The 27,858-nt window shown below is 42.6% G+C and overlaps 1 protein-coding gene across 1 annotated transcript in view; it reads right to left on the bottom strand.

Moving 5' to 3' along the window:
* Nucleotides 1-27,858, bottom strand: part of RIC1 (RIC1 homolog, RAB6A GEF complex partner 1) — a 1,165,874-nt gene that overhangs the window by 696,912 nt on the left and 441,104 nt on the right. The window lies entirely within an intron of this gene.

The raw sequence follows: 27,858 nt of genomic DNA, 5'->3' as shown, positions 1-27,858 counted from the left end.
TGAAAATGCGGTGGAGGAACACGTTGAAAAACCTCTTCCCACCGAAGAGGACGCTGGAGAGCCCGGACGGAGAGGGAGACGCAATAAAAACTGGAGTCCCAACGATGTTCCGGGCCTAGACACTGCAGGCACAGAGTGAGGAACCGCCCTCGCGAAACGGCATTCACAGGACACGTGGAACTGGAGCAGGAAGGACAAAGGGAATAAAAAGAAATGATTCCCAGTGATGCTAGTGCGTCCAGCCCTGACCGCGCAGAGAAAAGGACATGGGGGCGGGGTTATGGCAACATGCCGTGGCCCGGCGTAAAAATAAAAGCAGGCCAAAAAACAAACATGTTGATGCTTTTTTACGAAAGTGCTCCGGTCCCGTCCCGTAGGACGGAATGCCCCACAAGTATGGAGGAAAGGGGACGGGACGTACAAGTATGCTGCAGTGCGACTTATGTTTAAAGCCTCCAAATCGGTCACACTCCCACACCTGTGCATATCTCTCCACGGACTCCCTGTTAAGGAGAGGATCGATTTTACAATCCTCTGCTTGATTAAGTGCACACACAATCTGGCACCAAAATACTGTGCAGACAAATTGACGTGGTACGGACCGACATGTCTGCCCCACTCCTTAGGTAAACACCTTCTGGTGATTCCAGATTTGTTTCCAGGGTTCATAGGGGTTTTTCTGTTTATGGCACCAGAATTGGGAATTCTTTGCCCTGGGAGCTCCGAAGCATAGTGCTTGTCCATTTATGGAAATCCCTAAAAACCTATCTGTTTAATTCAATGATTTGGCTAGGCCACCTTTCTAGATTGCAGTACAGTTGCCTGGGGTACCTTTTTTAATTTATTTTTTTAATGCCACCTGCGCCCCGTTGCAGTTCAGTCTGTCCTGTGCGCAATACAAATAGTTCAAATATCGAATTTGTTCTCGAACTACAATCACATTTCACATTCTATCCTTGACCAGGTCACTCCTGCCCCTAGCACTTGGCAGCCCCTGAATAACTATTCAGGTGTTTTTCCGGCTGAAAAATGAGAAAGTAATCCCAGTTCGAAAGGCTACCAACAAGTTAACTGGGAGGAGTCAGCATGTATAGAGTGCATCATCCAGCCAAATCAATAAATACCCTGTTACCACGACAGTGAAGTGACACACGGCACACAATCTTAAAAGCAACTAGGCATAAATGCCCAACCTAATGTGAAATGGCATATTGTGTCTTCCATCCATCTACCATTAAACCACACCAAATCCTTAGTTCAAATATGAAGCACATTGGGCACGACAAGGTCAAAGTAAAAAAAAAAATCATATTGGAGCCTGTATGCTAATTATCAAGATAGGAGTTGAGCAGCAAGAAAGAAAGGAATAAACTACCTTAAACATGTACCGGTCAATCCTGAAACAGGTGTCTTAATTTTGACGCACCGAAACGTTTGAATAACCTCGACCCTGTACATTTTTCTTCGAGAGGTTGACAAGACCGTAATTCGAACAAAAAAAAAAAAAGAAAAAGACCTTTTCAAGTGAACCTCACATTAGAATTAAACAAGCCAGAGAAGGTATGAATTGATTAATAGAGAATAGATCAACTATATGTTAGAATTAAACTACAACTATCTGGACTGAGGAACTACACATTAAACAATATTTCTCTAAAGTACTAGTTATGATTTCTGTACTATGCTGTTGTATTAGTACATGCATTGACTGTTTTGTCTTTCTGACATACTCACAAAGTAATTGAATTGTATGTACTTCAGTGTTTTTAATTCAAGTCATTTTGCTTTTCAAACACTTATATGGCACCCCCTGTTTGAGAACGGGTTGGTCTCCTACCGAAAGCATAGTTCAATAGGAACAATTTAAGTCACACGCCAAATCACTACGTGCCTTTACCCACCCATTGCTCTTGTAACTGCCATCCATCTATACGATGTGTTTGCTTTCAAGCATGTTAATATTACAACTTCCTTTCTGCAATCATAATCTATAGTCCACCTTAAAGGATCTGCATGTCCCCAAGCTACCACAAAATACTAATTTCCCCCTGGGTCATCATCTCCCCCCCACCCCCTCAAATAAAGTCACCTAACTTTGAAAGCACATGCACTGAGCAGTCCTCAAAACCTATGTTGCTTTTATTCCCTCTGAATATATTTGCAACACTGCTTTGAACATTTATCTTAATTGCACTTTCAGAGCTGTCCTTCCTTGATGAACGTTTTTCTTTGCTAGGTTTTTATGGATTTGTCTATCCAGTCGACACTGGACATTGGACGTTGATATATTTCTTGATTGAATTCAAATCCACTGAAAAACGTTGGCGAAAAAATGAAAACATGAACATATTGCATCTTAGCCTGGCACAAATACAAAGTGATAAAATACAACTGAAAATAGACCAAGTTAATGTAGGAATAGAGCAGTTGGACATAGACAAGGGACGGAAAAGGGGGAATAGACAAATCTATAAACAACGGCCTAGTGCCAGAACATGTGATCAACAGATGCATTTACAATAGGTACAATGGGTATATGTTTTTTCAGAAGGGAATGCCGAGAAGAGTTTTTGGTGAGGGGTGATGCCACTTCTCTTGTTAAAAGGTGGAGCTTCAGTTGGGTCTTAAATATTACCAGACATCGTCTTGTTTACAAGGAAGGCATATAGAGAAGGCACATGAAGGCAAGGGGACAGAAAAGTAGATGAGAATTGTAGAGCTTCTGAGGAGGAGTAGTAGACAGATGCAGTGAGTAAGGTAGCAGGAGCAAGACCATGGATAGGGCCCTCCACAAGTGGAAAAAACAGTGCCCTCCTAAAATCGTTGGCAGATCACTGTTCTAAGCCAACTCGTTTGAGAAATCAATTCTGAAGATGAGTTTGTAATCTCTTGTGGAAGGTTTGGAGTTGCTCTGCATCAAAGATTCTGGATAGGAGTCATTTTAAAGGAATCCATCCTAAAGTCTTACATTCAGTTCCCTCGTATGCAACCAATAGAGTATATATTTCAAAGCAGAAAGGAATATGGTTGGGAGGAAAACTGTCAGACAGTTAGGAAAACTGGTTTCTGGGTTTATCGGAGCATCACACATTGGGGAGATGCATCCAAATAGAAATGCCTGAAAAAGGTGGCAGTCATGGCCCACGTTAATCACTACAAATACTCTTGAAGGCACATGTTGAGAAAATGTCACATATGCTGCCTTTAGTCCGACACCACAGTCATCGATATGCAGAAAGCTATTGTAGCCGTTGTGTGTTGACCTACATTCAGTACACCTTTGTTCATCCAATGATTAGTATAAATTTCAAATCATAAATGCTCAATAGAAATAACACAAAGTTCAAGACTCCTACATAATTCAAATAAAACAATGAAATTAAACGTCAACAATAGGCAAACTCTAAACTGAAGCTAATAAATACAAATGTAAATAATTTAAGGGCAACTATTCAAGACTTCTAAAACAGCAATAAAGTGCAAACGTACACTTGCATCCTGTTTCTCATTCTCAGATCCGAACCTTTATGCGCGCGCATCCGGAAGTGCATGGGAAGTGCTAAGGCTGTTTGGCTGGGACCGCTGAGACCGCTGCTCAAGGATTGTTTTTCCTCGCTTTTGCTCCTCGTTTCATGCCGCGAGTGAAGTCGTCGGCAAGAGGAAGTGCGAGCCCCGCCCTCTTGCCGATCGCGTCTTCCCTACATCATCTCCGGTGCCCGCGCATCTCGCGCGCGCATCCGGAAAGTGCATGGGAAGTGCTAAGGCTGTTTGGCTGGGACCGCTGAGACCGCTGCTCAAGGATTGTTTTTCCTCGCTTTTGCTCCTCGTTTCATGCCGCGAGTGAAGTCGTCGGCAAGAGGAAGTGCGAGGTGTGTGGAAACACCTTAACCCACATTGTGTAGATCTTTAGCAAGATCTGTTGGACTTGTGCTGGACTTGTGTGCAACTTTTGCACTTTTCTTCTTTGAAGATATGTGCCAACTGTTTTTTCTTCTTTCTCTCTCCCTCTAGCCCCGCCCTCCGACCCGCCCTCTTGCCGATCGCGTCTTCCCTACATCATCTCCGGTGCCCGCGCATCTCGCGCGCGCATCCGGAAGTGCATGGGAAGTGCTAAGGCTGTTTGGCTGTTCGGGTGAGCGGGAGAGCGCGTTTGTGGATTAATATAGGTTCCTCTTTTTATATTGGTACACTTGTAGAGTCCTTTATTGAATTCTAGGTAGGATCTTGCCATTTAAAATCCATAGCTATTCTGTGATCACTATAAAAAAAAAAAATATAATAAAAAAAAAAAAATTTTTTTGAGTTATTCTGTCGGGCACTTATTTTGTCATCATTTATGATGGCCTGTGGCCTGAGGAGCAGAAAATGCGCTGAAATGGCGATCCCCTCTAATCTTATTGACCAAACTAATAATGGGGCATCTTCCATGAATACTGCCGATATGGATATTACAAGACATCCGGTTGATCTGAAAATAGAATCAAAAAAGCCCGATGACTTGTCTCCATGCACCATTAATGAATTACAGCCTTGTAACAGTAATTTAGATCTCGAAACTTTGGCTGATTTGGACTCCCGTATTAGGCTATCTATTGGCTTATTGACTCCATTAATAACGAAAAATCGAGATTCACATATGAATGCAGATGAGTCTGATGTATATTTACCATCAAACTTACTTCTGCCACTGTCTTCTGCAAATGATATAGCTATAGATAATGCCTCTCACTTGGAACTTCCTATAAGCCCTGATCTTCATGTTCCATTCTCACAAAATATTGGGAGCGAATTTAATTCATCCCCTAATTCCAAAGATCAAGAACCATTTACTTTTCCAGTGATAATTCGGATATTGGATCTGTTAGATAAAGGACATGATGTCACTCACCTAGAATTAAGGGATATAAAATACTCTATGAATGAGATTATGTCCAAAGTGACAAGGTTGGAAGGATTTATTCTTGCTTTGGAAGGGCTTAATGCAGGGGTAAAAAATCCCAATGAGGCCAAAGTTATCATATGTCATGAACAAAGCACACAAACTGAAATCAATGACTCTTCTCTTCAAGGATTCGACAAACAACCCTTTAAAGGATTTGACTTGTTCCTGGGAGAACTAGGATCTATCAGCTCTACAATAGCTGAACTTAAAAATAAAATTGAACCTCTAACCCCCAATATAATACCAGAGATAAGTGGGAATACTGCTGATAGCCCCTCAGTCCTAGTTAAAATTATAGAAGAACGAAAACACAACGAAGGTAGTGTCGATAGTGACATTGACTATATAGGCTACTCTTCTAGGAGATTTCGCAAAAATCAAAAACGGAGTGTTAAACGTGCTGAAAAAAAACGGAGATCCGCCAATGAAAAAATGAAAAAATCAAAAAAAAAAATCTCTGCGATATCAGAAAGTGGGGGAGAAGACGTGATTGATGTTGAACAGCTTTCTGTAGAATCCCAATCACATCTGGGGGCAAGGAATATGGAGGTGATAAAGACACTAGATACAACACAGTCTTCGACTTCAAACAATCATGTTAAAATGGTTAAAGTCGATATACATTCAACTGGCGCAAACTCTTTAACTATACCTGAGACTCCAACTGATCCCGTTAAAACAACTACAGATGAAATAGAAGTACAAACAACTCAAAAAATTCTGCCAGCCTATTTTAAAAGTGTATGCAGAAAACAGACCTCAAAGAGAAATGGACAATTCCATAATTCTCCTATCGTAGAGAATAAAGGTATTAAATCTTCTTCTGTTGTATTGCCTAAAATGGCTCCGTCTTTGTACTCCGAAATCTTAAAAAAACCTGTCTTTGATACAATTATGACAATGGGTAATGCAACAGTTATCCAAAATGGTGGAGGAAAGCTTACCACTACTCACAAACAGTTGCATACTGAGAGTCTCCCCCATAAGGATTTCGGTAAAGGCAACAGTGATATTTATGATATGCATGAAAAAAATACACAACTAATACCATGCATAAATAACGATGCAATCAATGCTTGTGAGTCTACGATGAATGTACAAAAAAGTGGAATTCCATCATGTGAGATGACTGGCGATATTAATGTAAAAACTATGCAAACTTTGCCTTGTATAAATAAGGATGTAAAGAATGCGCATGATCTTATGCTTAATGCCGCAAAAGCTAGTATCCCACCACTTGAAATAACTAACCAGTTTTCGAAGTATCAAAACTGTGATGATGTAAATATTGCGTTGCCAAATTCGTATTGTCAATCATTTGTATGTATTCCTTTATGCAGAGAACTTAATTTATCTGAACCTGCAGATAGTCATCATAATGAAACCCACACTAACTTGAAAAGTGTGTTGAATCTAGACGATCGTATGGTAAAGTTAAATGGTCCAGAAAATGCTAATGAGGGTAAGATTACTGGACATTCGCCCTGCCACATTACGGTAAATAGTAATAAATGCATTAATATGTTGGGCCTGGAAGGCAAGCAAGAAATTCTAGGCGATGCACGTATTAATAGAAGATATTTTTTGGATCTTCTATATACAATTCCATCATTGAGGATAATTGCGTCTAGTGATATTGACTGTATTTCTTTGGCTCCAACTAATAATTACCGTATGACATGTCACTTATTTTCCGAACATGTGTTGAAACTTATCTGGTCTTTTAGAAGGGAACTACAGGAAATGGGTTTCTTGTTATTCACATTTAACGATGAAAAATTGGCAGGTGAATTCTTGTTTGATAATCAAAAATCCGTACTTTCTGAGCAAAATACAAATGGAGAATTGTCATCCAGCACAGGACATCAAAAAATGTGTATTTCGCAGTTATTAACGAATGTTCGAACTAATAGAGAAATGGCGTGGATTGAACCACTATTGAAAACAATATTTGAGGCAAGTCCTAACATATTTCCTTCATAAGTAAAGGATAAGACAGTACTTACAGTACTCTCATGGAACTCATGTGGATTTAAAAACATTGAGACTTGGCTGCCCACACTTGTTAAATTACCATCAATTTTTATGTTTCAAGAAACAATGAAAATTGAACCACTTGTTATCCCTGATTATTGTTCTTACTGTTCTCCAGCTAGTAAAGGGGTGGAAGGAAGACCTTTTGGTGGGTTAACAATTGCTGTCAGTAATTCCATTGCCTGCACTATAACTCTGGTATATTCATCCATACATGTTATAGCGGTCTTCTTTAACCCAAACAAACATGACAAAAGGATTATTTTAGTTATGAATGTATATTGTAATCATTTGAAGTATAAATTGTTGGAGATACTTGATGATATAGATTGTTGTTTTGATCAGGCGTCAACACTACACCCCGAATATGACATTATTATGGGTGGTGATTTCAATTCAAATTGCATTGGAACACCAGAGTATTATAAAGACCACAAACAGGCAAATTCAAATAGCTATAAGAGAGGAACTACATATCGGAATTATTTTTATGACTGGGGTATGTCGTTTGTGAAGTTCGCTATGGATTCTAACAATTATACTTGGAAAAGGGGTGATACTACATCAATGATTGATTTTTTTTGTGTCTCTGATTTGTTGTTACCATGCATTGAATCTGTTATAATTGGGGACATTATTTATAGTGATCATGCCCCCATTATTCTAAACACATCCTTGGTTACGAATCAATGGCATACTAATCAGTGCTTGCAAGCCTTAGAGACGAAAAGAGAAAATATTTCACTTAGATGGAATCCCACCTTATGTAAGAGATTAGTGGAGAATGTTTTAAACCATCTAAAACATGAGGTTAATCCTTTAATGCCGGAATTATACTCTATAGTATGTTTAAATCAGATGGTAAATGAGTGCATCAGAGAAACTCTTTTCAAATTTGGACTAAAACAAGCTTCTATTGTGACAAATCACAAATATAGATTTAATTATAAGATTAAAATTTTGAAAAGAAATAAAAATCGTGATATACGAAAGCTAGAATTAGCGAAACTTCCTCTTAAACTTTATTTACTAAAAAAGAAGAATTTAATCCAAGAATACAAATTTAATGTAAAGGGAGTACATATAGAGCAATATAACAAAGAAAATTGCCAGATGATCAAAGCTATTTGCAGTAGAAATTCCCGTGATATCTGGGTTGCCCTAAAAAAAGGGGATACGGCGGAATTATGTAATGAATCTTTAATCAACGCTGAAACTTGGATAGCTTATGTTAAACAAAAATATGAACTACCAGAACGCTTTGCAACAAACCAAGATGAAGTAGAGGTATCACCTACTGACACACAATTTGTATGGACTACTCTTGATATTATGTGGGCCATTAAAAAACTATCTAATTCTCGTGCTCCTGGCCCTGATGGGATTCCATCTTGTGTATATAGGTCTGATCCAAATTTTTGGAGTACGATCCTAAAAATCAAATTTGATAGTATCTTCGTGAGTGGCACTATCCCGTCTTCATGGGTTACTTCTATTCTTATTCCATTGTACAAAAAGGGTGACCCTCGAATGCCCGAGAATTATAGACCAATATCGCTAACAGATGCGGCGGCAAAAGTGTTCGCTATACTAGTTATTAATGAGCTTGACAAACATCTAGCAACTTATAAGATATATTCGAAATGCCAAGTGGGATTTAGACGTCAAATGGGAACAACACTAAATGCAACTATAATGAAACATCTGATTGCCGGAGTGAATAATAATGAACTGAGCACAATTTATATTGCATCTATTGATATGTCTTCTGCGTTCGACACTGTTGTGCGCAATGTTTTATGGACTAAAATGCGTAAGTATGGAATTCCGGAATATTTGATCTATTGGATCAAGAAATTCCATACCAATACATCTTGTAGAATACGTCTAACTCAGGGTGGGTCTCTAACTGAACCAGTGCAACTTCATCTTGGTTTAAAACAGGGCTGCAATTTTGCAGCCCTGCTGTTCAATCTTTATCTTGCTGACATAGATAAACTCTGGGAATCCACACTCACGATACCAGCAAGGCTTTGCTCACTAAGAATACACTGGTTAGCCTTTGCAGATGACCTCATCTTTTTCGATCTAACTCCTGCTGGTCTTCAGGCCAAGTTAAATATTTTCACAGATTTTGCGTATGAACATAATCTTCGACCTAACCCATCCAAGACATATATAATGATTTTTAAATCAAATAAGAAACTCAAAAAATTCAACTGGAATATCGGGGGGACTCAACTGTGTGAACTACAAGAAACGACTTATTTAGGATATCGCCTTAGTAGTGTGAATAGCATAAAATTATGGGTGGAATATATAAAAATGAAAGTTAGACCACTATTAAGCCAGATGAAATTTATCTTTCATAAGTTGTGTAAGTTTTCAATGACTCCGCTATTAGAGTTTCTTAAATTGAAGGTAGAGCCTACTATTCTATATGCCATGGATATTTGTGTTAGCAATTTGCACGGGCACCTCGATTCCATACAGGGTACTTTAGTGAAAAGAGCTTTAGGTCTATCTATATCAATCCCGAACTGTGTCATTAGACATGAGTTGGGACTGATTTCTTTGTCCACTAGGTTTACCTGGCGAGCTCTCTCAAACTATTCTAAAATTCTTAACTATCCTGAAAATTCTTTATACCAGGATCTTTTTGAATTTATAAAGGGTTGCTCATCCAGTTCATTCAGCAGCTACCTTGAAACCATGGCTAGAACATTAATTAAATTGGGCATCGATAATGATGATTTGCTTATACGTCCTAACTATGTTAAATATAAATTGTTTGCGAATGACTGGTGTAAAACTCTAGATGAAATATCAACCTTGAGTACATATAAGGAATATGCAAAATTCCTTCACAAAAGAGATGATTGTTGTGATTATATAGCGTTGTTCCCATGTAATAAAATCAGAATGTACTACTTGAGATTTAGATTAAATCAATTTCATACTCTTGAACGAACAAAATTCTGGCGAACTGTAGGAACTAATCGAGGTGTCACTAAATGTCGCTTTGCGAGGTGTACCGAACAGAAGGAAACTCTTAAACATTTAATTTTAGAATGTCCATATTTTAGAGATATACGTACAAAGCATTTTCTACGCTTCATAAATATAAATTACGAAGATTGTATGATATCTCTTTGGACTCGATTGATGCAAGGAAATGAGAGAGCTTTAATCTTTGCCTTGGTTGAGTTTTTGAAAGTAATTGAGAAAGAGATTTCGTTATTTCAGTGTTAAAATCTTGTTTTTATTTGGGCTGTTTTCATATAGAAACTGTGTTAATGCTTTGTGCTATTTTTATAATTTTAATAAGATGATCCGTATACTATTTGGTTTTCCAAATCATACTTGTCTGTACTTTCTTTATTTGATCTCATTGTTTTGTATTAAGGTGCTATTTTGTAAAGGTTCTTTGAACTATAAACAAATAAAAAAAAAAAAAAAAAAAAGGACAAAACAAGATAGATGGCTCAGAAATTTATGGTCAAAATGTTTGACCAGGATGATTTGGTCTGTAATCCCTTGCTCACAGGAGTTTAACAATGGTTCTGCAAAAAATCCAAATATATTTGTGAGTGTTTGTATGTTTGGGGTTGGCTCCAGATGGTGGGCTGGAATTTTGGCCCAGAGACGGCATGCCAGTCTGGGGTGTATTGGCGATAGTGAAATTGGACTAACCCCACCCATTCGCCCTAAACAATGCAGGTTCCTGCCCTCTGCTATTAGCATAGGCGATTACAGGAGACTGACGATTTTGCGATTGTTGGCTCCAGCCCCACAACAGTTGAAGGACTGAAATTTTGGCCTGCGATCGGCATACCAATATATGGGGTGTTCGGGCGATTGTGGCATTTGACCAACCCCACCCATTCGCCTTGCGCAGGGGTGGAGCGGGGTCCGGCCATGTGCTATCACTATAGGAGGATATTGCTGTATTTGCGATTTTTTAAAAATAGGAAGTTGTGCAGCAATAACACATACACAAGGTTATAGCAGGCCCCCATGTGCATGTCAGCTACAGACCCGTGCAATGCTGAGTGGAACCACTAGACGCTGAATATTTAGGGCAACATAAGGCAAAGTGGACAATTGGCAAAAATCGCAATTAGAAGACCATTGTTGAATTTTAAACAATGGGTAGAGAACAAAAATCAAATCTTTTTAATACCTTCCTTGCATTTAGTGCAGAGCACCACAGTAAATAGGGCTGGTTACCCGTTGAAGTTAATGGGTGTTGAGTTCTTTCACTTTAGATACCTCCACATCTTATCTTTGAGTCATACGTTGTTCAGCAAGTGCTCTGACTGGCGGAGATGCTTGGGATTGGATCACTGATGTAGACAATGGATGACAGCCAAAATATTCAATGCAATTTAACCATAGAATTTTCTTGCAATGTCCCTTTTTGGAAGCATCCATAAGAGAATCTAAAATGAAAATACTGCACATGGCTTAGTCTGTAAGGAAATCCATATGGAGGCTGGATTCAGCCACAAATAATCACACAGATGCAGACTGAGGCGCCCATAAAACCTGCTTCAGGAACAAATCCTCAGACTTGTGGCATTAGCAGATCTTTGAACCCCCAAACACAGGAACAATGAAAGGAAATCACTGTGGATTCTGCCTCAACAGTTTATCTCTCCAAAGATCTAGTTAGCAAAAAAAGGGTATGAGCTTGCCTGCCTTGTCAAATGTTTAAGACTCCAAATTGTCTCATTAAATAGAACACCTAAGTAAATAAAATGTCCAACTCGCTCCAGACCACCGCCATTTGGAAGTTGCCAGGGGCAGCAGTTGCTACCCCTGTCTCCACACTACTACCCCTAGACCTGTCCTTGCGGCCCCTGGGCCACCGGACAAAGAGGCAGTGCCAAGAGCAGATATCTGTGCTGCACTTGAAAGAGTTGTAAATGCAGCTAAATGTACCAAAGCTTTTTTTTACCTGGAATCTAGATCTTGTTAGCTGGAGAAATAACAGGGATGCAGGAAAAACCATGAAGCCGCCATCGCTAACAGGTTGGCATTCCATTAGTGAAGAATGCATGAATAGTTGGGCTCAAAGGCGGGGCTCTCTGTGTAGCTCATGCTCAGTACTGTAGCAACAGAATGGGGATGGGGGCTTGGTCCAACTAGCTGGGAATGGGTAAGAACAGACTGCAGTACTCAGTGACAGCACAGCATGAATGCAAATCGCATCAATGTTTCTCATTGTCTGCTTTGCACATCAAGTAAACCACTGGGCCTGTGATGAGAGGGGTGTGCCTTAGATATGCCAGACCACCTGCATCAGAGGCACACTGTAAATAGACGCAAGGTTCAGATAGTTAATTTCCATGAAGTTGCCCTGCACCCTTTTTAAGTACCCCATTCGTTGCTTCCTCAAGCAAAATATATATTTGTAAGGCTAGCTCAAGGGCAAGGCACTTTATATTATTTATATGCTTATAGGGTGCCAAACGTCTGCAGGCATCAGGGCGCACAACATAAAACATGTGACAAACAGGGCTAAGGAGCTCTGACCTGAACTAGCTAGCAGTCAGGATCTATGGTATTCTATTTAAATAAATGTGTTTTGGGTTTTTTTCTAAAGGCCAAGTGACTTGGTTCAAGTCGAAGGGTTAAGGGAAGATTGTTCCAAAGCTTTGCTGTCAGAGCTGTGAAGACTCTACCTGAGCCTGTTGCTCGGCTAGAAGGAGGCACTGTGATCCTGCCTTCGGCCTCTGATCTCAATGGCCGATTGGCGAGTTATTGTGATATATTTTTCTTGAGATATGCCGGTGCAATGCCATATAGGCAGTTGTGCACTGTCAGCGTTTCAAACCGGATTCTATCTTCAATCTTGAGCTAGTGCAGTGCTTTCCTTCCCCTTGCTTTGAGAACAAGAAGGTGCATGGCAACATGGGTTCTGTTCATGCTCCAGTGATTAGAAGCTGGAGGAGGCTGGCATTAAGAAAGATATAAAGGACCAAAGAAAATAAAATGGGCCTTTTCTATGTGTGATGTTATGGAGCTGCTGCTGTTCACATTTTTAAATTGAAAAACCTAGCAATTATCTTTACCGGAAACACATTCTTCCCCTCCATCTATTTAATGGTATGGAGGCAGGTACTGGAGACTAAAAAATGTTGTGCTAGTGACTTATATATGTTGGGAGAAAGTGTTTGAGACGTAATGGGTTGTAAGAGTTGAAATGCATTGTATGCAGATATAAGATGTTTCAGGAGGGTAACTGAGAATCACACTGTTGATGTGTTGGAGGGTACTGGAGACTTAAATTGCTAGTTTGCTTGAGGTTCATGGTGTTGGAAACTTCAGTTGCTGGAAGGTGACACTATGTAAACATGAAGGTGTTGGTGCAAGGCATTGGAGGTGTAAGGTGTTGGAAGGCGGGAGTGGGTGCCAGATAGCTGTTGACCGAGGGCCATTAGCGATTCTCTGTGGATGGTGAGGGGCCCGTGGTGAAAATGGTTGGAGGACATTCAGGCTCTCAGTGACTGGCGGGAGTGGGTTGCTGTGCAATATTTCAAAGTGCACTGTACACACGAAAATCCTGGCACGTATTGTTCAAGTGTAAAAGTATGAAGTGGTACAGCTTCGGATTGTCTTCCGGTTGGACTTGTGTTGGTCAGTTGCTGTGGCCAGACACTTGGCAGGAACTGGATGTCTGCACTTTGGGGTTTAGGCTTCCTCGAGATGCTCTGTGTTTACAGTTTAGCCCGAGTGATGTACAATAGTCCAAGTTGTTGTGTAGGATGTCTGCTTACATTCACAGTAATTTGGTCATATGGGCCGATACACACTGGTTAACATTACTTATGGCGATCCATTCTTGTATGAAATGTCTACCATTACAGTGGTAAACGTAACCGCATTTTTCTTAGGGTATTGAGGAACAATGCTTTGTGATGTCACTTCCTGTTTTTCAAGGGTGAAAGGTTGTTTGCCATCACTTCACATGTCGCTTGGGGCGGGGTCAAATTACACCACTTCCTGTGATGCCATCAAATGTCAAGGGTCATGTGATGTCACTTTCGCTACCCCTGGCATATTGGGGAAATGACATCCATGCTGCCATTAAGGGTACACCTCAAGTTCTAATTTTGTTTAGCACAGAACCCTTATATTTTGGTCTTGACTGAATCATCAGGTTGCAATTTTCAGACCCGAAAGGGGAATAAAGGGCAATTTCTGGAGTGCAAAACAAGCATGCGCTATCAGAACTGCATCATCAAAACAGAACAGGAGAAGTACCGACCCCTTGCAGATTTGAAGTGCATCCAGCCCTGCCACCACAAGCTTGGTCTGGTGCTGTGTGGTTGAAGTATTGGGCCATGTTTAGCAAACAGGAGCAAGGTTAGGCTTGAAAGAACCCTGAAATGTGAAAGTAGAATAATCCATTTGAGCCATTTCAGATGAAAGGGTTTTTCCAAGCCCTTTTAAACCCACCATAACTTTGCTGATATTTGCTAAACAAGCCCTCTATGCTCCAACCGCAAGGCTGTCACACTATACTGCACTGTTGATAGCCAATAATGGTGAACCTTGCTATGTAGTAGTCGTCAGCCATGAGAAAAGTCAGCCTTGGGTTGAATAAAAGCTATGTAAAAAATGACACAGCATTGTAAAACAAATATTTTTCTGGAGCAAAAGGCTTGCATTTGGGAAAATGTGCATACCCACACTGGCTTCCCCATGTTCTGAACTGGAGGTGATCTTCCAGCCATGGTTACTGGGAGGTGCGGTGGTGTTATGTGTGGCATGGCTCAAATGGATTATTCTACTTTCATGTTTCAAGTCTTTTTAAACCCACGATAACTTTGCTGGTGTTGAGATACATACACATATGACTTGTGATCCTAAGCAGATACAAGCTGCAGAGAGCCGATTAACTGGTAAGATTTGCCTTCTGGGGAGACTTGTGAATCTGCTTAGTTTATTTTGGGGGTTGCAGCCTTATGGACGCCAGGGGTTGTCTCTGCAGCTCGACCTGGCATCAGCCCTATGGAGCTGGGGGCTTGCTGCAAGGACATTTTAGGAGTTTACTCTATATAATGCTCTTAAGCATCGCTCTCGAAGCTGATGCCTGTGTCCTCGGCCTCAAAATCTTCCATTGCAATGATCGATTCGGACAAACTTTTTTTATGCCTGCATTGCATAGGCTGTCCACTTTTTTGTACGATGCTCTGTCAGGGTTTTTGGTTTAAAAAGCTTGCAAGCTTTGCACCAAGAATCGCTGTGAGCTTTTGAAAGACAGTTATTGCACACTTGGTGCCTGCCCTTCCAAGAAAGTCTCATATTGCACCTGGGGCAAAATTAGAACAGTAACTTAGCCGCCGCCCCAACCCACACTCCCAATTGTACCACCTTTTCAGCGTAATGCACCTTTCGGCTTCCCCGGTCAAAAACGCTGCTGCTCTCACCGCCACGTTTAGTGCAGATCTCTTGTGAAGTGGATCTGCAATTAGGCCTCAACGGTTTAGACAGCTTCACGCTTACTTACGGAGACTCCGCTTAGCATCCAACCTTAATGGTAAAAACAAAATCTGAGGACGTTGATGCATGAAGGATCATGGGTACTCATACACGTAGGAAAGGGATAGTGTTACAGGTACACCCTTGTCGCTGCTCACTTTTTTAAATCCGAAACAGAACAAATGACTTTACCTGGTAACGTTCTTTTGATGGGATGTTCTGACGACGTATTCCATATCCATGACAGGTAATCACCACAGCTGTGCTGCTTCAGAAAATGTTCTTCGTCTGCGTCGATGACATCGATACGCTGTCCTCGAGGGCCTCTGTCGAGCCGACGTCACCGGATGTTATAAGTAGGACGCATGACGCCTATAGACTCAGTTGTAGTTTATTCCCCAGAACGTGTGGCACCAATCTTCTGCCAGTATGACCACAGAAAGCCTTGCGGAAATGTAAGCTGCAATCGCATAAGAAATTCTGTAGCTGGGCAAGCAGGGAGGAAGCGATATTGAATACTTCGTCGGAACATCCCATCGAAAGAACGTTACCAGGTAAGAAAGTAACTTGTTCTTCAAGGGGATTGGTTCCTCCAATGTATTCCTTATCTATGACAGACTCCCAAAACAGTACCAACGTATGGAGGAGGGAAAAGAATTTAGAAATTTAGAATGCCCAATTAAATTGCAGAATAAAGGACCACCTTGCCAAAGGCCAGATCCTGCCCATGGATAGAATCTAGGGAGTAGTGTCTTACAAAAGTATGCACTGAAGCCCATGTGGCTGCTTCACAAATGTTACGAATGGGAACACCCCTCTGCAGAGCAGTAGAGTCAGCCAAACCCCTAGTAGAATGGACCTGTAACCCTACCGGTGGGGACTTACCCGCCAAGCGGTAACATTCAGAAATTGCCAAGATAATCCATATAGACAAAGTCTGTTTAGTAACAGCTTGTCCCAAACGCCTTCCAGCGTATCCTACAAAGAGCCGATCGTCCACTCTGACCCGGGACATGTGTAAGATGTAGAAACTTAAAGCTCTCCAAGGATCCAACCTATGGAGCCTCTCCTCTTCCTTACCAGGATGCGGATGAGGATAGAACGCCGGAAGAATGACCTGGCTTAAATGAAATTCCGCCAACTTTCGGAAAAAAGGAAGGACAAACCCCAAGGACAACCCTGTCCTTATCAAACACCGTGAAGGGTGGCTTAACAAAAAGTACCTGCAACTCACTCAGCGAGCGGAAGTAACCGCAACTAAAAATACAATTTTAACAGTTAACAGTCTTAAAGGACAAGAATGTAAAGGCTCAAATGGAGCACTCATGAGGAATTTTAGAATCAGGTTCAAATCTCAACCAGGCACATGGAAAGGTGACGGTGGGAACACATTAGTGAGCCCTTTCAGAAACTGAGAAATTGAAGGAATTTTTAAATAAGAACACTCCGCAAACAAGCGCTTAAATATGGACAGCGCCGCCAGGTAACCTTTAATGGTAACCACTTGCAGGCCCTTGTGGGCTAAGAAAAGCAAAAAAGACAGAACCACAGGAATGTCACATGGAAAAGGATTGCAGAACTTTCTCCAATGGTACAGGCACTTTGTTGCAGGCCGTCTAGCCGAAGGCAACACCTCCATCACGTCTTCAGGGAGGTCCCAATCCTTATACCTCGACCTTTCAGAAGCCAAGCATGAAGGTTGAGGGATCTGACCTCTGGACGGAGAACCTGACCCCCCCCCCTCCCGTGAGAGCAGATCATCTCGGGAGGGAAGACTGCGTGGAGGGCAGATGGACAAGTCGAGAAGGTCTGGGTACCACGCTCTCCAGGCCCATGCCGGAGCAATGACGATCATCCGGGAACAGAACCTCCGTAACCTCTGCAGCACTTGCGGGATGACAGGGACTGGAGGAAACGCGTACAGAAGTGGGAAGGACCACTCCACCATGAACGCACCCCCTAAGGCTCCTTTTGGAGGAAATTCTCATGAGCAGAACCTTTCGCACTTCCGGTTGACACCTATGGCGAAGAGATCCACTTGTGGGGTGCCCCAAAGGGTGAAGATCTCCAGGAGAATCTCCTGAGCCAGCTCTCACTCGTGAGAGATTGCGCTCTGCCTGCTCAGAGCGTCCACTGTCTCGTTTTAGTCTCCGGCCAGATGAACTGCCAAGATCAAAATTTCCCGCTGGATGGCCCAGAACCAGAACTGCATCACCACCCTGCACAGAGGACGAGACCCTGCCCCCACCCCCCCCCCTTTTTTTGTTGAGGTAGCGCATGGCCATTGTGTTGTCCGTCAGAATCGGGACATTCTTCCCTCGCACAGTCGGCAGAAAAGCCTTCAGGGCAAGCCTGACGTCCCTCAGCTCCAACAGATTGATATAGAGTCTGGACTCCGGAGACCAACGACCGCTGACTCAACTCGTTAGCATGAGCTCCCCATCCCGTGAGGGATGCGCCCGTCAGGATCGTCACCTCCGGCCAGGGTAGCCAAAATGGAGCCCCCATCAGACTGCCTTCGACGGCCCACCACAGAAGATCCTGGGCAGTACCTAAACAGGATCCGACATACTGCCGGAGGATTGTGGCCACTGCATCTTGAGAGCCTACTGCAGAGATCTAATCTGCAGCCTGGCTCTGGCACCAGAAGAATGCAGGATGCCATGAGGCCTAGCAACCTCAAGAACTCGAACGCCGGGAGACTCTGGGCATGTTGAAACTTGTGCACCATATGTGATGAGCCCTCACCTGGGGAGGACAACACTGCCCCAGGGTTGTGTCGAGCACTGCTCCAATGTACTGGAGCCACTGGGTTGGCGTCAAGTGGGACTTCAAGTTGAGGGAGAAGCCCAGCCTGTGAAGGTAGTGGCAGGTGACTGACAGGTGATCCAGGACTTGCTTGGGAGAGCGCGCCCTGATCAACCAATCGTCCAGGTAGGGGTACACGTGAATCCCCCCTTTTCCTGAGATACGCTGCCACCACCACCATGAGCTTGATGAAAACCCACAGGGCGGAGGTCAATCCTCACGACAGGACCCGAAACTGAAAGTGCAAGTCGCAACGGCGAACCTCAGGTACTTCTTGTGCTTGGGATGAATCGGCACATGAAAGTAAGCGTCATTGAGGTCGAGAGACACCAACCAGTCCTGAAGTTGAAGGGCCTGGAGGACTTGAGAGTAACCATCTTGAACTTGTCTTTCCTGAGGAGCTTGTTCAAACCATGCAAGTCCATGATGGGTCTCAATGCCCCTTCTTTCTTCGAAATCAAAAAATAAGGGGAATACCATCCCTTGTTCCTCTCTGCTACAGGCGCCAGTGGTGCCTTTCTCCAGCAGGGATTTGATTTCCTGCGCAAGGAGTGGATCCAGATTCTTCAAAGAGAGATTCCCTGGTGGATTGTCGCGAGGCCTCTGCTTGAAAGGAAGACAGTAGCCGTGGGCTATGATCTCCAGAACCCACACATCTGAAGTAATGGCACGCCATTCTACAAGATGCTGCGCCAGCCTTCCCCAACCGGCGAACCACGGGACATGGCCTCATGACTGACCTGAAGCGGCTGCAGCAGTGCCTGAGGGCAAAGAGGCAACTGCCCGAGTGGCCTTGGCACCTCAAGTACCTTGTTTTCCACCTCTGGTACTCCTACTTTGGCCTCTTTAACTTGCAGCTCCCCTCGATCTACCAAAGTTAGAGTAATATCGAAAGGAACCTCCCCTCCATTGCTGTCCCCTAGGACAAAAAGGCAGAGGTTGGCAAACTGCAGCGCTCAACGACTTCGCTGCAGCTTTGGAGGTCTGCAACCTCAAGGCTCTCGTCAGCCTTGCTGCCAAAAAGATGGTCACCATCAAAGGGCATGTTGAGAAGCCGGGCCTGCACATCGGGAGCAAACCCCGACTTCCACAAGCACGCAAATCTGCGCATCACGGTGCTCGCCGCCATGGACCGGCTGACACAGTCTGCCACGTCCTGACCCGACTGAACGGATTCACACATGGCATCCTTGCCATCCTGTACAAGGGCAAGAAAGCCATCCTGTTCCTCCCCCACGGGAATATATGTTCAGCCGCCAATGAAACAATTCCACAGAGTGTGAGTGAAACGTGCTAAGGCACACACAGAGTTGGCTGCTTTCAAGCCATACCCCCTGAAGAAAAGACTTTCGTCGTCCAACCGTCAAAACGTTTGTCGTCCCTATCAGGAGGGATGGTAGGGTACAATGCCTGTTTTGCTGGGGCCGTAGCCGTCTGCACCACTAAACTCTCTGGATTAGGGTGCATGGACAAGTAGCCGGGGTCGCCACTGGCTGGCGGTACTTTTTCGGCAACGACTTACCCACTGCCGGGAGACTCTCCGGAGCAGTCCAAGCCGCCGCCACCCTTTGTTGCAAAGCCATATGGAATGGCAGTACTGGGTCAGTTGGTGGACCTTGGTCCAAGATATCCGTCAGGTCATACTGCAGAAAATCTACTAGTGGAGCAGACCACCCCAAGTACTCTGTCACACTCAACATCAGCCGCCTGTACGAAGAGTCAGCATGCGTACTAGGCTCCGGCCTTCCAAACTCAACCTCCGCGGAGGCATCAAGACCACTGGCGTCGTGCAAAGACTGACGCAAGTCTTCAATCTGGCTATGACCAGATAATATCTCGTCAGGAACCTCATCCGGAACCAAACCTTCCTCAGACCTTTCCGCCACCTCAGAAATATAATCCAGAGGCTGGAATAAATCCCTGGAGGAGGGCACAGAAAAAGGCTCAAAGATAAGTCTCACCGACTTCTTCAGGGCCTTCCTCTGGGTTTCCACCGCAGCACGGGGTACCTCCGATAAAGCATTGTCGAAAGGCATTGAGGGCGTCAACAGAATCGACGTTGAGCATGGCGCGTGGCGCCAAAGCCTTAAACACAGGCCTTGAAGGCAGAGACCCGAGCGTGTCCTTAGACGGCCTCGATGGCGTCGATGTCTTCTTCGAAGACCTCACATGCTCCGACGGTCTCGAGGGCATCGAGAACTGGGACCTGGAGTGGGCATGACTAGAGCGATCCACCTTGTCCGATTGGGACCTCGAAGGCGCCCGATGATTGCGCCGACCACCAAGCCTGAAAGCGTGCGAGCAGTGGCCCTAGTACGTTCCCTGCCGGCTTCTTTTGAAGGCGCGGACGGAACAGAGCCCTGCGATTGAAAAATCGTCATCTCCGTGCGAAAGGCATCCCATTCCGCAGGAGTAGAGTGCTTGTTGGGACAAGCAACCCGCCGACGGGCGCAGTCCTCGGACGAGGAAGGCGACTGGTGACTGTGCTTCCGTGAGTGCCTCAAAGAGGCAGAGGAATGGGGGGACCCACTCCGGGACCGAGACCCCCCCTGTACTTCCGCCGCCGATGCAGAGAGTCGCCTCTCGAATCGTCAGTCGAAAGCCCAGCAGATTTCGACTTTCGGGGCTTGGAAACCCTACCGACAGAAAGCTGCTTCTTCCATTCCAGCAAGGCCTGCGACGTAAGCGACTGGCAATCGTCACAGTCATCCGTGGCGTGGTCCTCACCGAGGCACCAGAGGCAGGCGTCGTGCGGGTCTGTCAGCGACATCTTGGAACCGCAGTCCCGACACTTCTTGAAACCCAGCCGCGGGGTGGAAGACGACTAAGACATGACGTTCACAAACAACAAGTTCGATAGAACCGATAGGAACTCAGAACCGAGGCGTGCCGAGATCTCCGAAGCGAACACGTTCGTGGAAAAAACACAACCGAGGCTACGGGCGTCGTGCGTCCTACTTTTAACATCCAGTGACATTGGCTAGACGGAGGCCCTCGAGGACAGAGTATCGACGTTATCGACGCAGGACGAAGACGCCGAAAATTTTCCAAAGCAGCACAGCTGTGGTGATTACCTGTCAGATATGGAATACGTCAGTGGAACCAATCCCCCCGAAACATATTGTGCACCAACTAATAAATGGCGGTATGTGCAAAGCATGCGACTCCAGGCAGATTCACAAGCCCCAGAAACAGATTTATATAATATAAATCACTCAACAAACCGGTATTACAATCAAACTGGAATACTCAGTTGAGAAAAGGAAGCTTGGGTACATGCACTGAAAAGAAAAGTGCTGAGTGCAGGACAATAGCGGTGTCCTCCCTTTCACTGAGAGGTGAGCTTCCTTTTCTCAACTAAGTATTCCAAACATTATAAGTATTCCAGTTTGATTGATGTAATGCTAGTTTGAGTGTTCTATATATTGATGGATTGACTTTTCCAAGCTTGTGTCACCCGTTGATTAAGTAGGTCGGGCAACCGTTAGAAAGGCCTTTTTTTAATGTGCTTTCAAGCAAAAGCGCTCTGCCTCATTTTACTGCAGTGAGTGGCTCAGATTCGAGTGAAAGCTACTCCGTACCAACGCCACAATATTGATCCAGGGCAAGGCACCATCACTTCCCAGGGCAGCAGAAGGCCCAAGAAAAAATACCAATTCACATTTTCTGATAGTGTTTTAAAGCGCAAAAAAATGCATTTTATTGGAGACAGCCAAAAGTCCAAACATCCATCCAGTACAACTATGGATAGGGGAGGACAACAATGATAAAGGAAACAGAAGCTACACTTTCTCTAGTGTTCAACACACGTTATGTGATCCTGTGCTTCAACCAAACATTAATCCAAAGTGCCATTTTGGAATGGAGCACCTTATAGTGAAAATCAATGGTTCAAATGGTTTTGTAACTAAAATAAAACGAGCATGGTCACAGAATAGTTATTTTGAAATAATGGAAGGCAGGCTCTGGGCACAGATATTTACAATAAGAATGAAAAGCTAAAGTGCAAGTCCCAAAACAATTATAACAATCATAATTCTAAATTCATGACAAAGTCATGTGTATAGGTGCAAAGAAATAAACATAGCAAGTATCCATGAGTAATCTATAAAGAATAACCATGTAGAACATACAGCCCAAGTGGACATGACCGCTCTCTGGATTTTCAATCTATCAGTCACGCAGTACATATACAACACTATACCACTATTATACTCAATAGTTCATAAAAATTGGGTTAGAAAAACACAACTTATTTAAGATATACAAAATAAGGGCAGGGTTTGAAAATGAAGGGCGCTGGGAGCTATTTAGCTGCTCCGTGTGGCCTAGAAAAGCCTAGTTCGCTTCAGACCAAAAGCTAGCTACCAGGAACTACTTTTGGTTCCCTAAGCCAACGTATGCTAAACAAATACACCCAAGTGAATTTAACTGTGCGTTTGGGCTAATCTATGAGCCGGTCAGATGGCACAGAGCGCTCGCTTTGACATCCGTGCAGACCCTGCCGACGCAGGTTCGAATCCAGGCAGGACCAAACTCAGCCTTTCATCCTTCCGAGGTCAATAAACGAGCACCACACCATGGGAAATAAGCAGCGCTCAGATGCCTGAAGGTTCGTAGCACCATACAAATGGGAAGTATTATACATAAACTTTAGGGCATATCCGTATGACATTTAAAGCATAAGGGGTCATAATGTTTCCATCTTATGTGGAAGTTAGAGTTGCGGAACACTATGTACTAGCTCCTCGTTCCACAAGGCCATCTCCTTGTCACTGGTTCATGCTGGATACCCAGGAGCTCCTTTTAGCTTCTGCTTATCGAATCCTAATTTCGAGCCCTCAGGGTATACATTAAAAATAGCTCATGATAAAAAACACAAAAGATTAATTCAAGAAAAGATACAATTTCCTCATCACCATTATGTACTTTAGGTTTCATGGTGCCAAATTGTATTATTAATCTTGACCGTAAATTGTCGCAATTTGAGTTCAGTTACCTTTTAGTTTATGTTCTCCAATATGTGCAATGGCAGTAAAGGCCATTAATGCAACATCGCCATTTAGAAATTCTCTAAAAATGTGTGGCCAAATGATAACTAGGGTCACTATTCTTTATATCTCTGAAGTGTTGGAAAATTCTAAGTTTCAAAGGCCTTTTAGTAGAATCAATGTACTTCATATTGCAAGGACATTGTATTAAGTACACCACACCATTCAAGTTGTCACATGTTGGATCTTCCATACCCTTGGTTTACCATATTGCGCTTTATCACAAATGTTGGCATGAGTGCACATTTTACATGTATTGAACTTATTGAACAAGTGTGAGCATAAGCGTAGAAGTGGTTTGGGGTGGAGGACGTGCCTTTACTTTGCTCTGAATCCTGTTAAAGTGGTTGGACACTCCCACTTTACTTTGAAACCTACAAAGCCCAGCCTCATGCGTGCACCCTCACAGCAAGTGTGAGCCTAAGTGTAGAAGCAGTTTGGCGGTTTGGCAGGCGAGCGGCGTAGGGCAAGTAAGACGGTCTGCTGGTATTGTATGGCGGGTAGAAATGTCAAACTCTATTCTCCCGGACTTCGCATTATAGTAGTATTGTAGCAGGACTTATTTTTCACACATCTCCGAAACAGCCATTGTGAAAAAGAATGCCGTTTTGCAAGGAGCTACCCTTGCCGTTCAGGAAGCAGTGAACAGTCTAGGTATGTCAGCCGCCGGCTGTCAAATCTGGGATGACTTTGAAAAAAATAAAAATAAAACCTTTGTCTCCTTCTCCGTTCCCCAATAAAACATCCAAGGGACATTTGGTGACCGAAGAGGTGGTGCCGGCGTTCCCCATTGTATCGGTGGCAATAACAAACATGCCCAGACAAGGAGATGGCTCAACGAACATAGTATCAATAAAGACAGACTACTAAATGCTTAACAAATAGGACTGCCTCAACAGTCAAAATATTCCAGGAGGAATTGTAAAAACATGGAAAATCTGGCGATGAACTCTTTAGCAACTACCCCACTTGGCCAAGTCACATTACACACTAAAGAACAGGTTCATCGTGATATGCAGGAGGAAGCTGTGCAAACAATGCAACTGCTGGGAATGAAATTGGGAAACATGAGCAAATCGCAAAAGAAAATGAAGGACAACTTTTTTTTATCTCTATTAGTATGTCATTAAATTAAATCACAGAAGAATCAAATACAGAGAGGAATAGTGAACCAGAGAACACAAATCAAAATGATTCAATTCAAGAACATATCGATAAACATAATCAAATGATCCCTCCGACATACTAAGAAAATATTCATTTTTGTAAACAATAGAAGAGCAAAATACAACAGTCAATAAAAACATGTAACATAGAACATACACACAAACACCAACACACAGACACCAAACCAAATCCCCCAAAAAGTATAATAGTGGAAAAGAATATATATATATATCTTTCCCTTCTCTTTTCTTCTTCCCCATCTCTTTTACTTTGCTCTTCCTTTTCCCCACTACACCATTTCTACCCACTCCTCATAGTAATCCGCAGCCTATATAGTCAATCATACAAGGCATTGAATGGACCCCAAAACAGATTGTACACCTCCTCTTTGTCCTTCACTCTAAATTAGAACTTTTCAAAATTCGATAAGGTGCGCAAATCAACTAAGCAATCTTCAACTGTAGGCTTCTTCCTAGTTTTCCAAACTCGAAGGATCAGTCTTATGGCCACCAATAAAGCCTTATTTATCCAACCACTATATTTCAAAGAACGCCTACACCTACCTCGAAGTAGAAATAAGATAATGTTCCCACCTGATCTCTGTAAACTACATCCAAAATTAAATCAATTCTATCAATCACATCAGTCCAGAAAGTCTGAACTCTAGAGCAATCCCATAGAAGATGCATAAAAGGTACCAACATCATTTCCACATCCCCAATATAGATTATCAGTTCGTAACCCCAGTTTATACATTTTAACTGGTGTCCAGTACACCTTACCCACCACGTTCTGTCTAATCAGACAGAAGTTCAAATCCGTACTCACATTGGCACTCACCTTAAGAATATCCTTCCATTCCCTGTCCGTAAAATACATATTTAGATCATCCGACCACACCATTCTCAATTTATCCCACGCCGCAACATGTTTATCTTCCAATTGCATAAATGTCATATGTACGCACAGAATATTCCTTCCCTGTAAGCAATTGACACAGTGCGGGTATGATTCCCAATGAATCTTTTCCTAAGACGAATCAGGGAAGTCAGGTCTTCATATTTTTATCTTTCTCTTTCATGCAACCCATATTTCCTCTATGTCCCCAAATGCCAAAAGATCATCACCATCCAATAAATCACCTATTGTCAAAATCCCCTTGTGAACCCAATTTTGCCAAATCAAACATCTATTGTTTAATTGTAAAACTTCATTGTGCCAAAGAGAAGCATCTTCACTAAAGCCCTATGACTGGCTATTCTCTCCAAACCACCCCTGCAAGGTCTGCCTGGTTGCCACTATAGACTTCAACTTTAATTTATTAATCGACATATTGCCCATGGTATAAAGGTTATTTAAACGATACGAAGTGCAAACCCCTCTCTCCATGCGTAGCCATATAGCACCTGCAAAGTCATCATTCGTATAATAATAAGTACCCTTCTTGAGCAGGAACGCCTTACAGTACTTCTATAAGTCAGGATATCCAAAACCTCCTTCATTCACTCTTTGCATCAGCATAAATCTAGGGATCTGCAGCTTCTTACCCAACCCCCACAAGAAATCAATAACGGAATCGACTGGATTATATATATATATAACACTTTTGGTAATAAAATCATCTTTATCGCATTTATCTTTGCCCATAATGATAAATGAAGTCTTTCCCATCGTCTTATTGGATATATAATGTTATCCACTAGTTTAACAATATAATATTGCTTAATTTTCCTCAAATCACCAGTGATATAAACACCAAGATATTTAACATACGCAGGGGACCATTTGCATTTCCATACCTTCAAAATATCCTTACTACACTCATTAGACAACGGGAATATCTAAGTCTTATCCCAGTTTATTTTATGGCCCGAAATCTCACCCACTTCTTCAAACATCCATTTCAGAACCAATCCACATTGTTCAGGGTTAGACAACAGGACTAGCATATCATCTGCATAAGACAATACCTTAACTTCCACACCTCCAACACACAAACCTTTAATTTCTCCACATTGCCTAATATAAGCCGCCAAAGGCTCAAGTGCTAAACCAAACAAAAAAGACGAAGGGCACCCTTGCCTCATGCCCTTGGACACAGAGAAAGACTCCGATACTAAACCATTTATAGTCACCCTTGCTTTAACCTCATAATGGATACACTTAATCATAAAGGTTGGTCCAAAACCCATTTTTAATAAAGTGCATTCCAAAAACCTCCAATTAACTCGATCAAACGCTTACCCCGCATCAAAAAAACCCAATTATCCCTTTCGATTTTTTATTATGATGTATTCCAATGACATCTAAAACAGTCCTGATATTATCATATCCATATCTGCACGGGATAAAACCCACTTGAGACTCATCCACTAGATCACCCATATTAACTATTAGCCTATTTGGCCAAATTTTTGTAAATATCTTGAAATCCACATTCAACAGCGAAATAAGTCTATAATTACTGCACTACCTGCGATCTCGATCCGGTTTAGGATCGACAGTAATCATCGCATCTGTCATTGAATCGCATACCCTTTCTGACTTCAAAAATTCATCAAAAAGGACACATAAAATAGGCGATATTTGCTCAACAAATTTTTTATAAAATTCCGAAATAATCCCATCCGGCCTTGGTGATTTTCCGTCTTTGAATTGCAATACTGCAGCAGTAACCTCAGCCACATCAATTGCAGACTCCAGAATCAATTTTTTGTCATCTCTAAGTCGTAAAGGTGAACTTTATCAAAAAAAGACTGCAAGTCCGTTTCAGTAGGATGTAATTGTTCCTTATACAACTCTTTATAAAACAATCTAAACTCTTCACAAATATCTTCACTCCTATGAAATACCTCACCTCTATCATTTTCAATAGATGGAATACACTTGTCCACCATCAGACCATTAAGTTTATTTGCCAGAAGACTACCATTTTTGTCCCCAAATTCCCAAAAGCGCTGCTTCGTATAAAATAAACTCTTCCCTGCTTGTGAATGCAAAAGCATCGATAAGTTCTCTTCCAATTTATTCAATTTATGTTTCATGCAAATCTTCCCTACTTGTGCACAATCCCTTCGCAAACCCAAAATCTCCTTCTCCAACTTTTCAATCCTTACTTTATTTTTCTTTTTAGCATGGGAAGTTCTAAAATCAATTCACCTTGTAAAATCGCTTTAAAGCAATCCCACACAACCTTAATGTCAGCAGATCCATTATTTTCCTCAAAGTATTTTTGAATAAATTCATCCAATCCCACATTAGAGGGTCATTAAGTGAATTAGCTTGCATTCACCATCTCATTCTTTTTATGAAAAAGATGCAAATTGATTTTCAGATCTATGAGTGCACGATCAGAAATACACCTCT

This window comes from Ambystoma mexicanum, chromosome 6p (assembly GCF_040938575.1).
Source record: "Ambystoma mexicanum isolate Mex_15411 chromosome 6p, UKY_AmexF1_1, whole genome shotgun sequence".
Taxonomy (NCBI): Eukaryota; Metazoa; Chordata; class Amphibia; order Caudata; family Ambystomatidae; genus Ambystoma; species Ambystoma mexicanum.
This window is presented reverse-complemented; position numbering and strand designations above follow the sequence as displayed.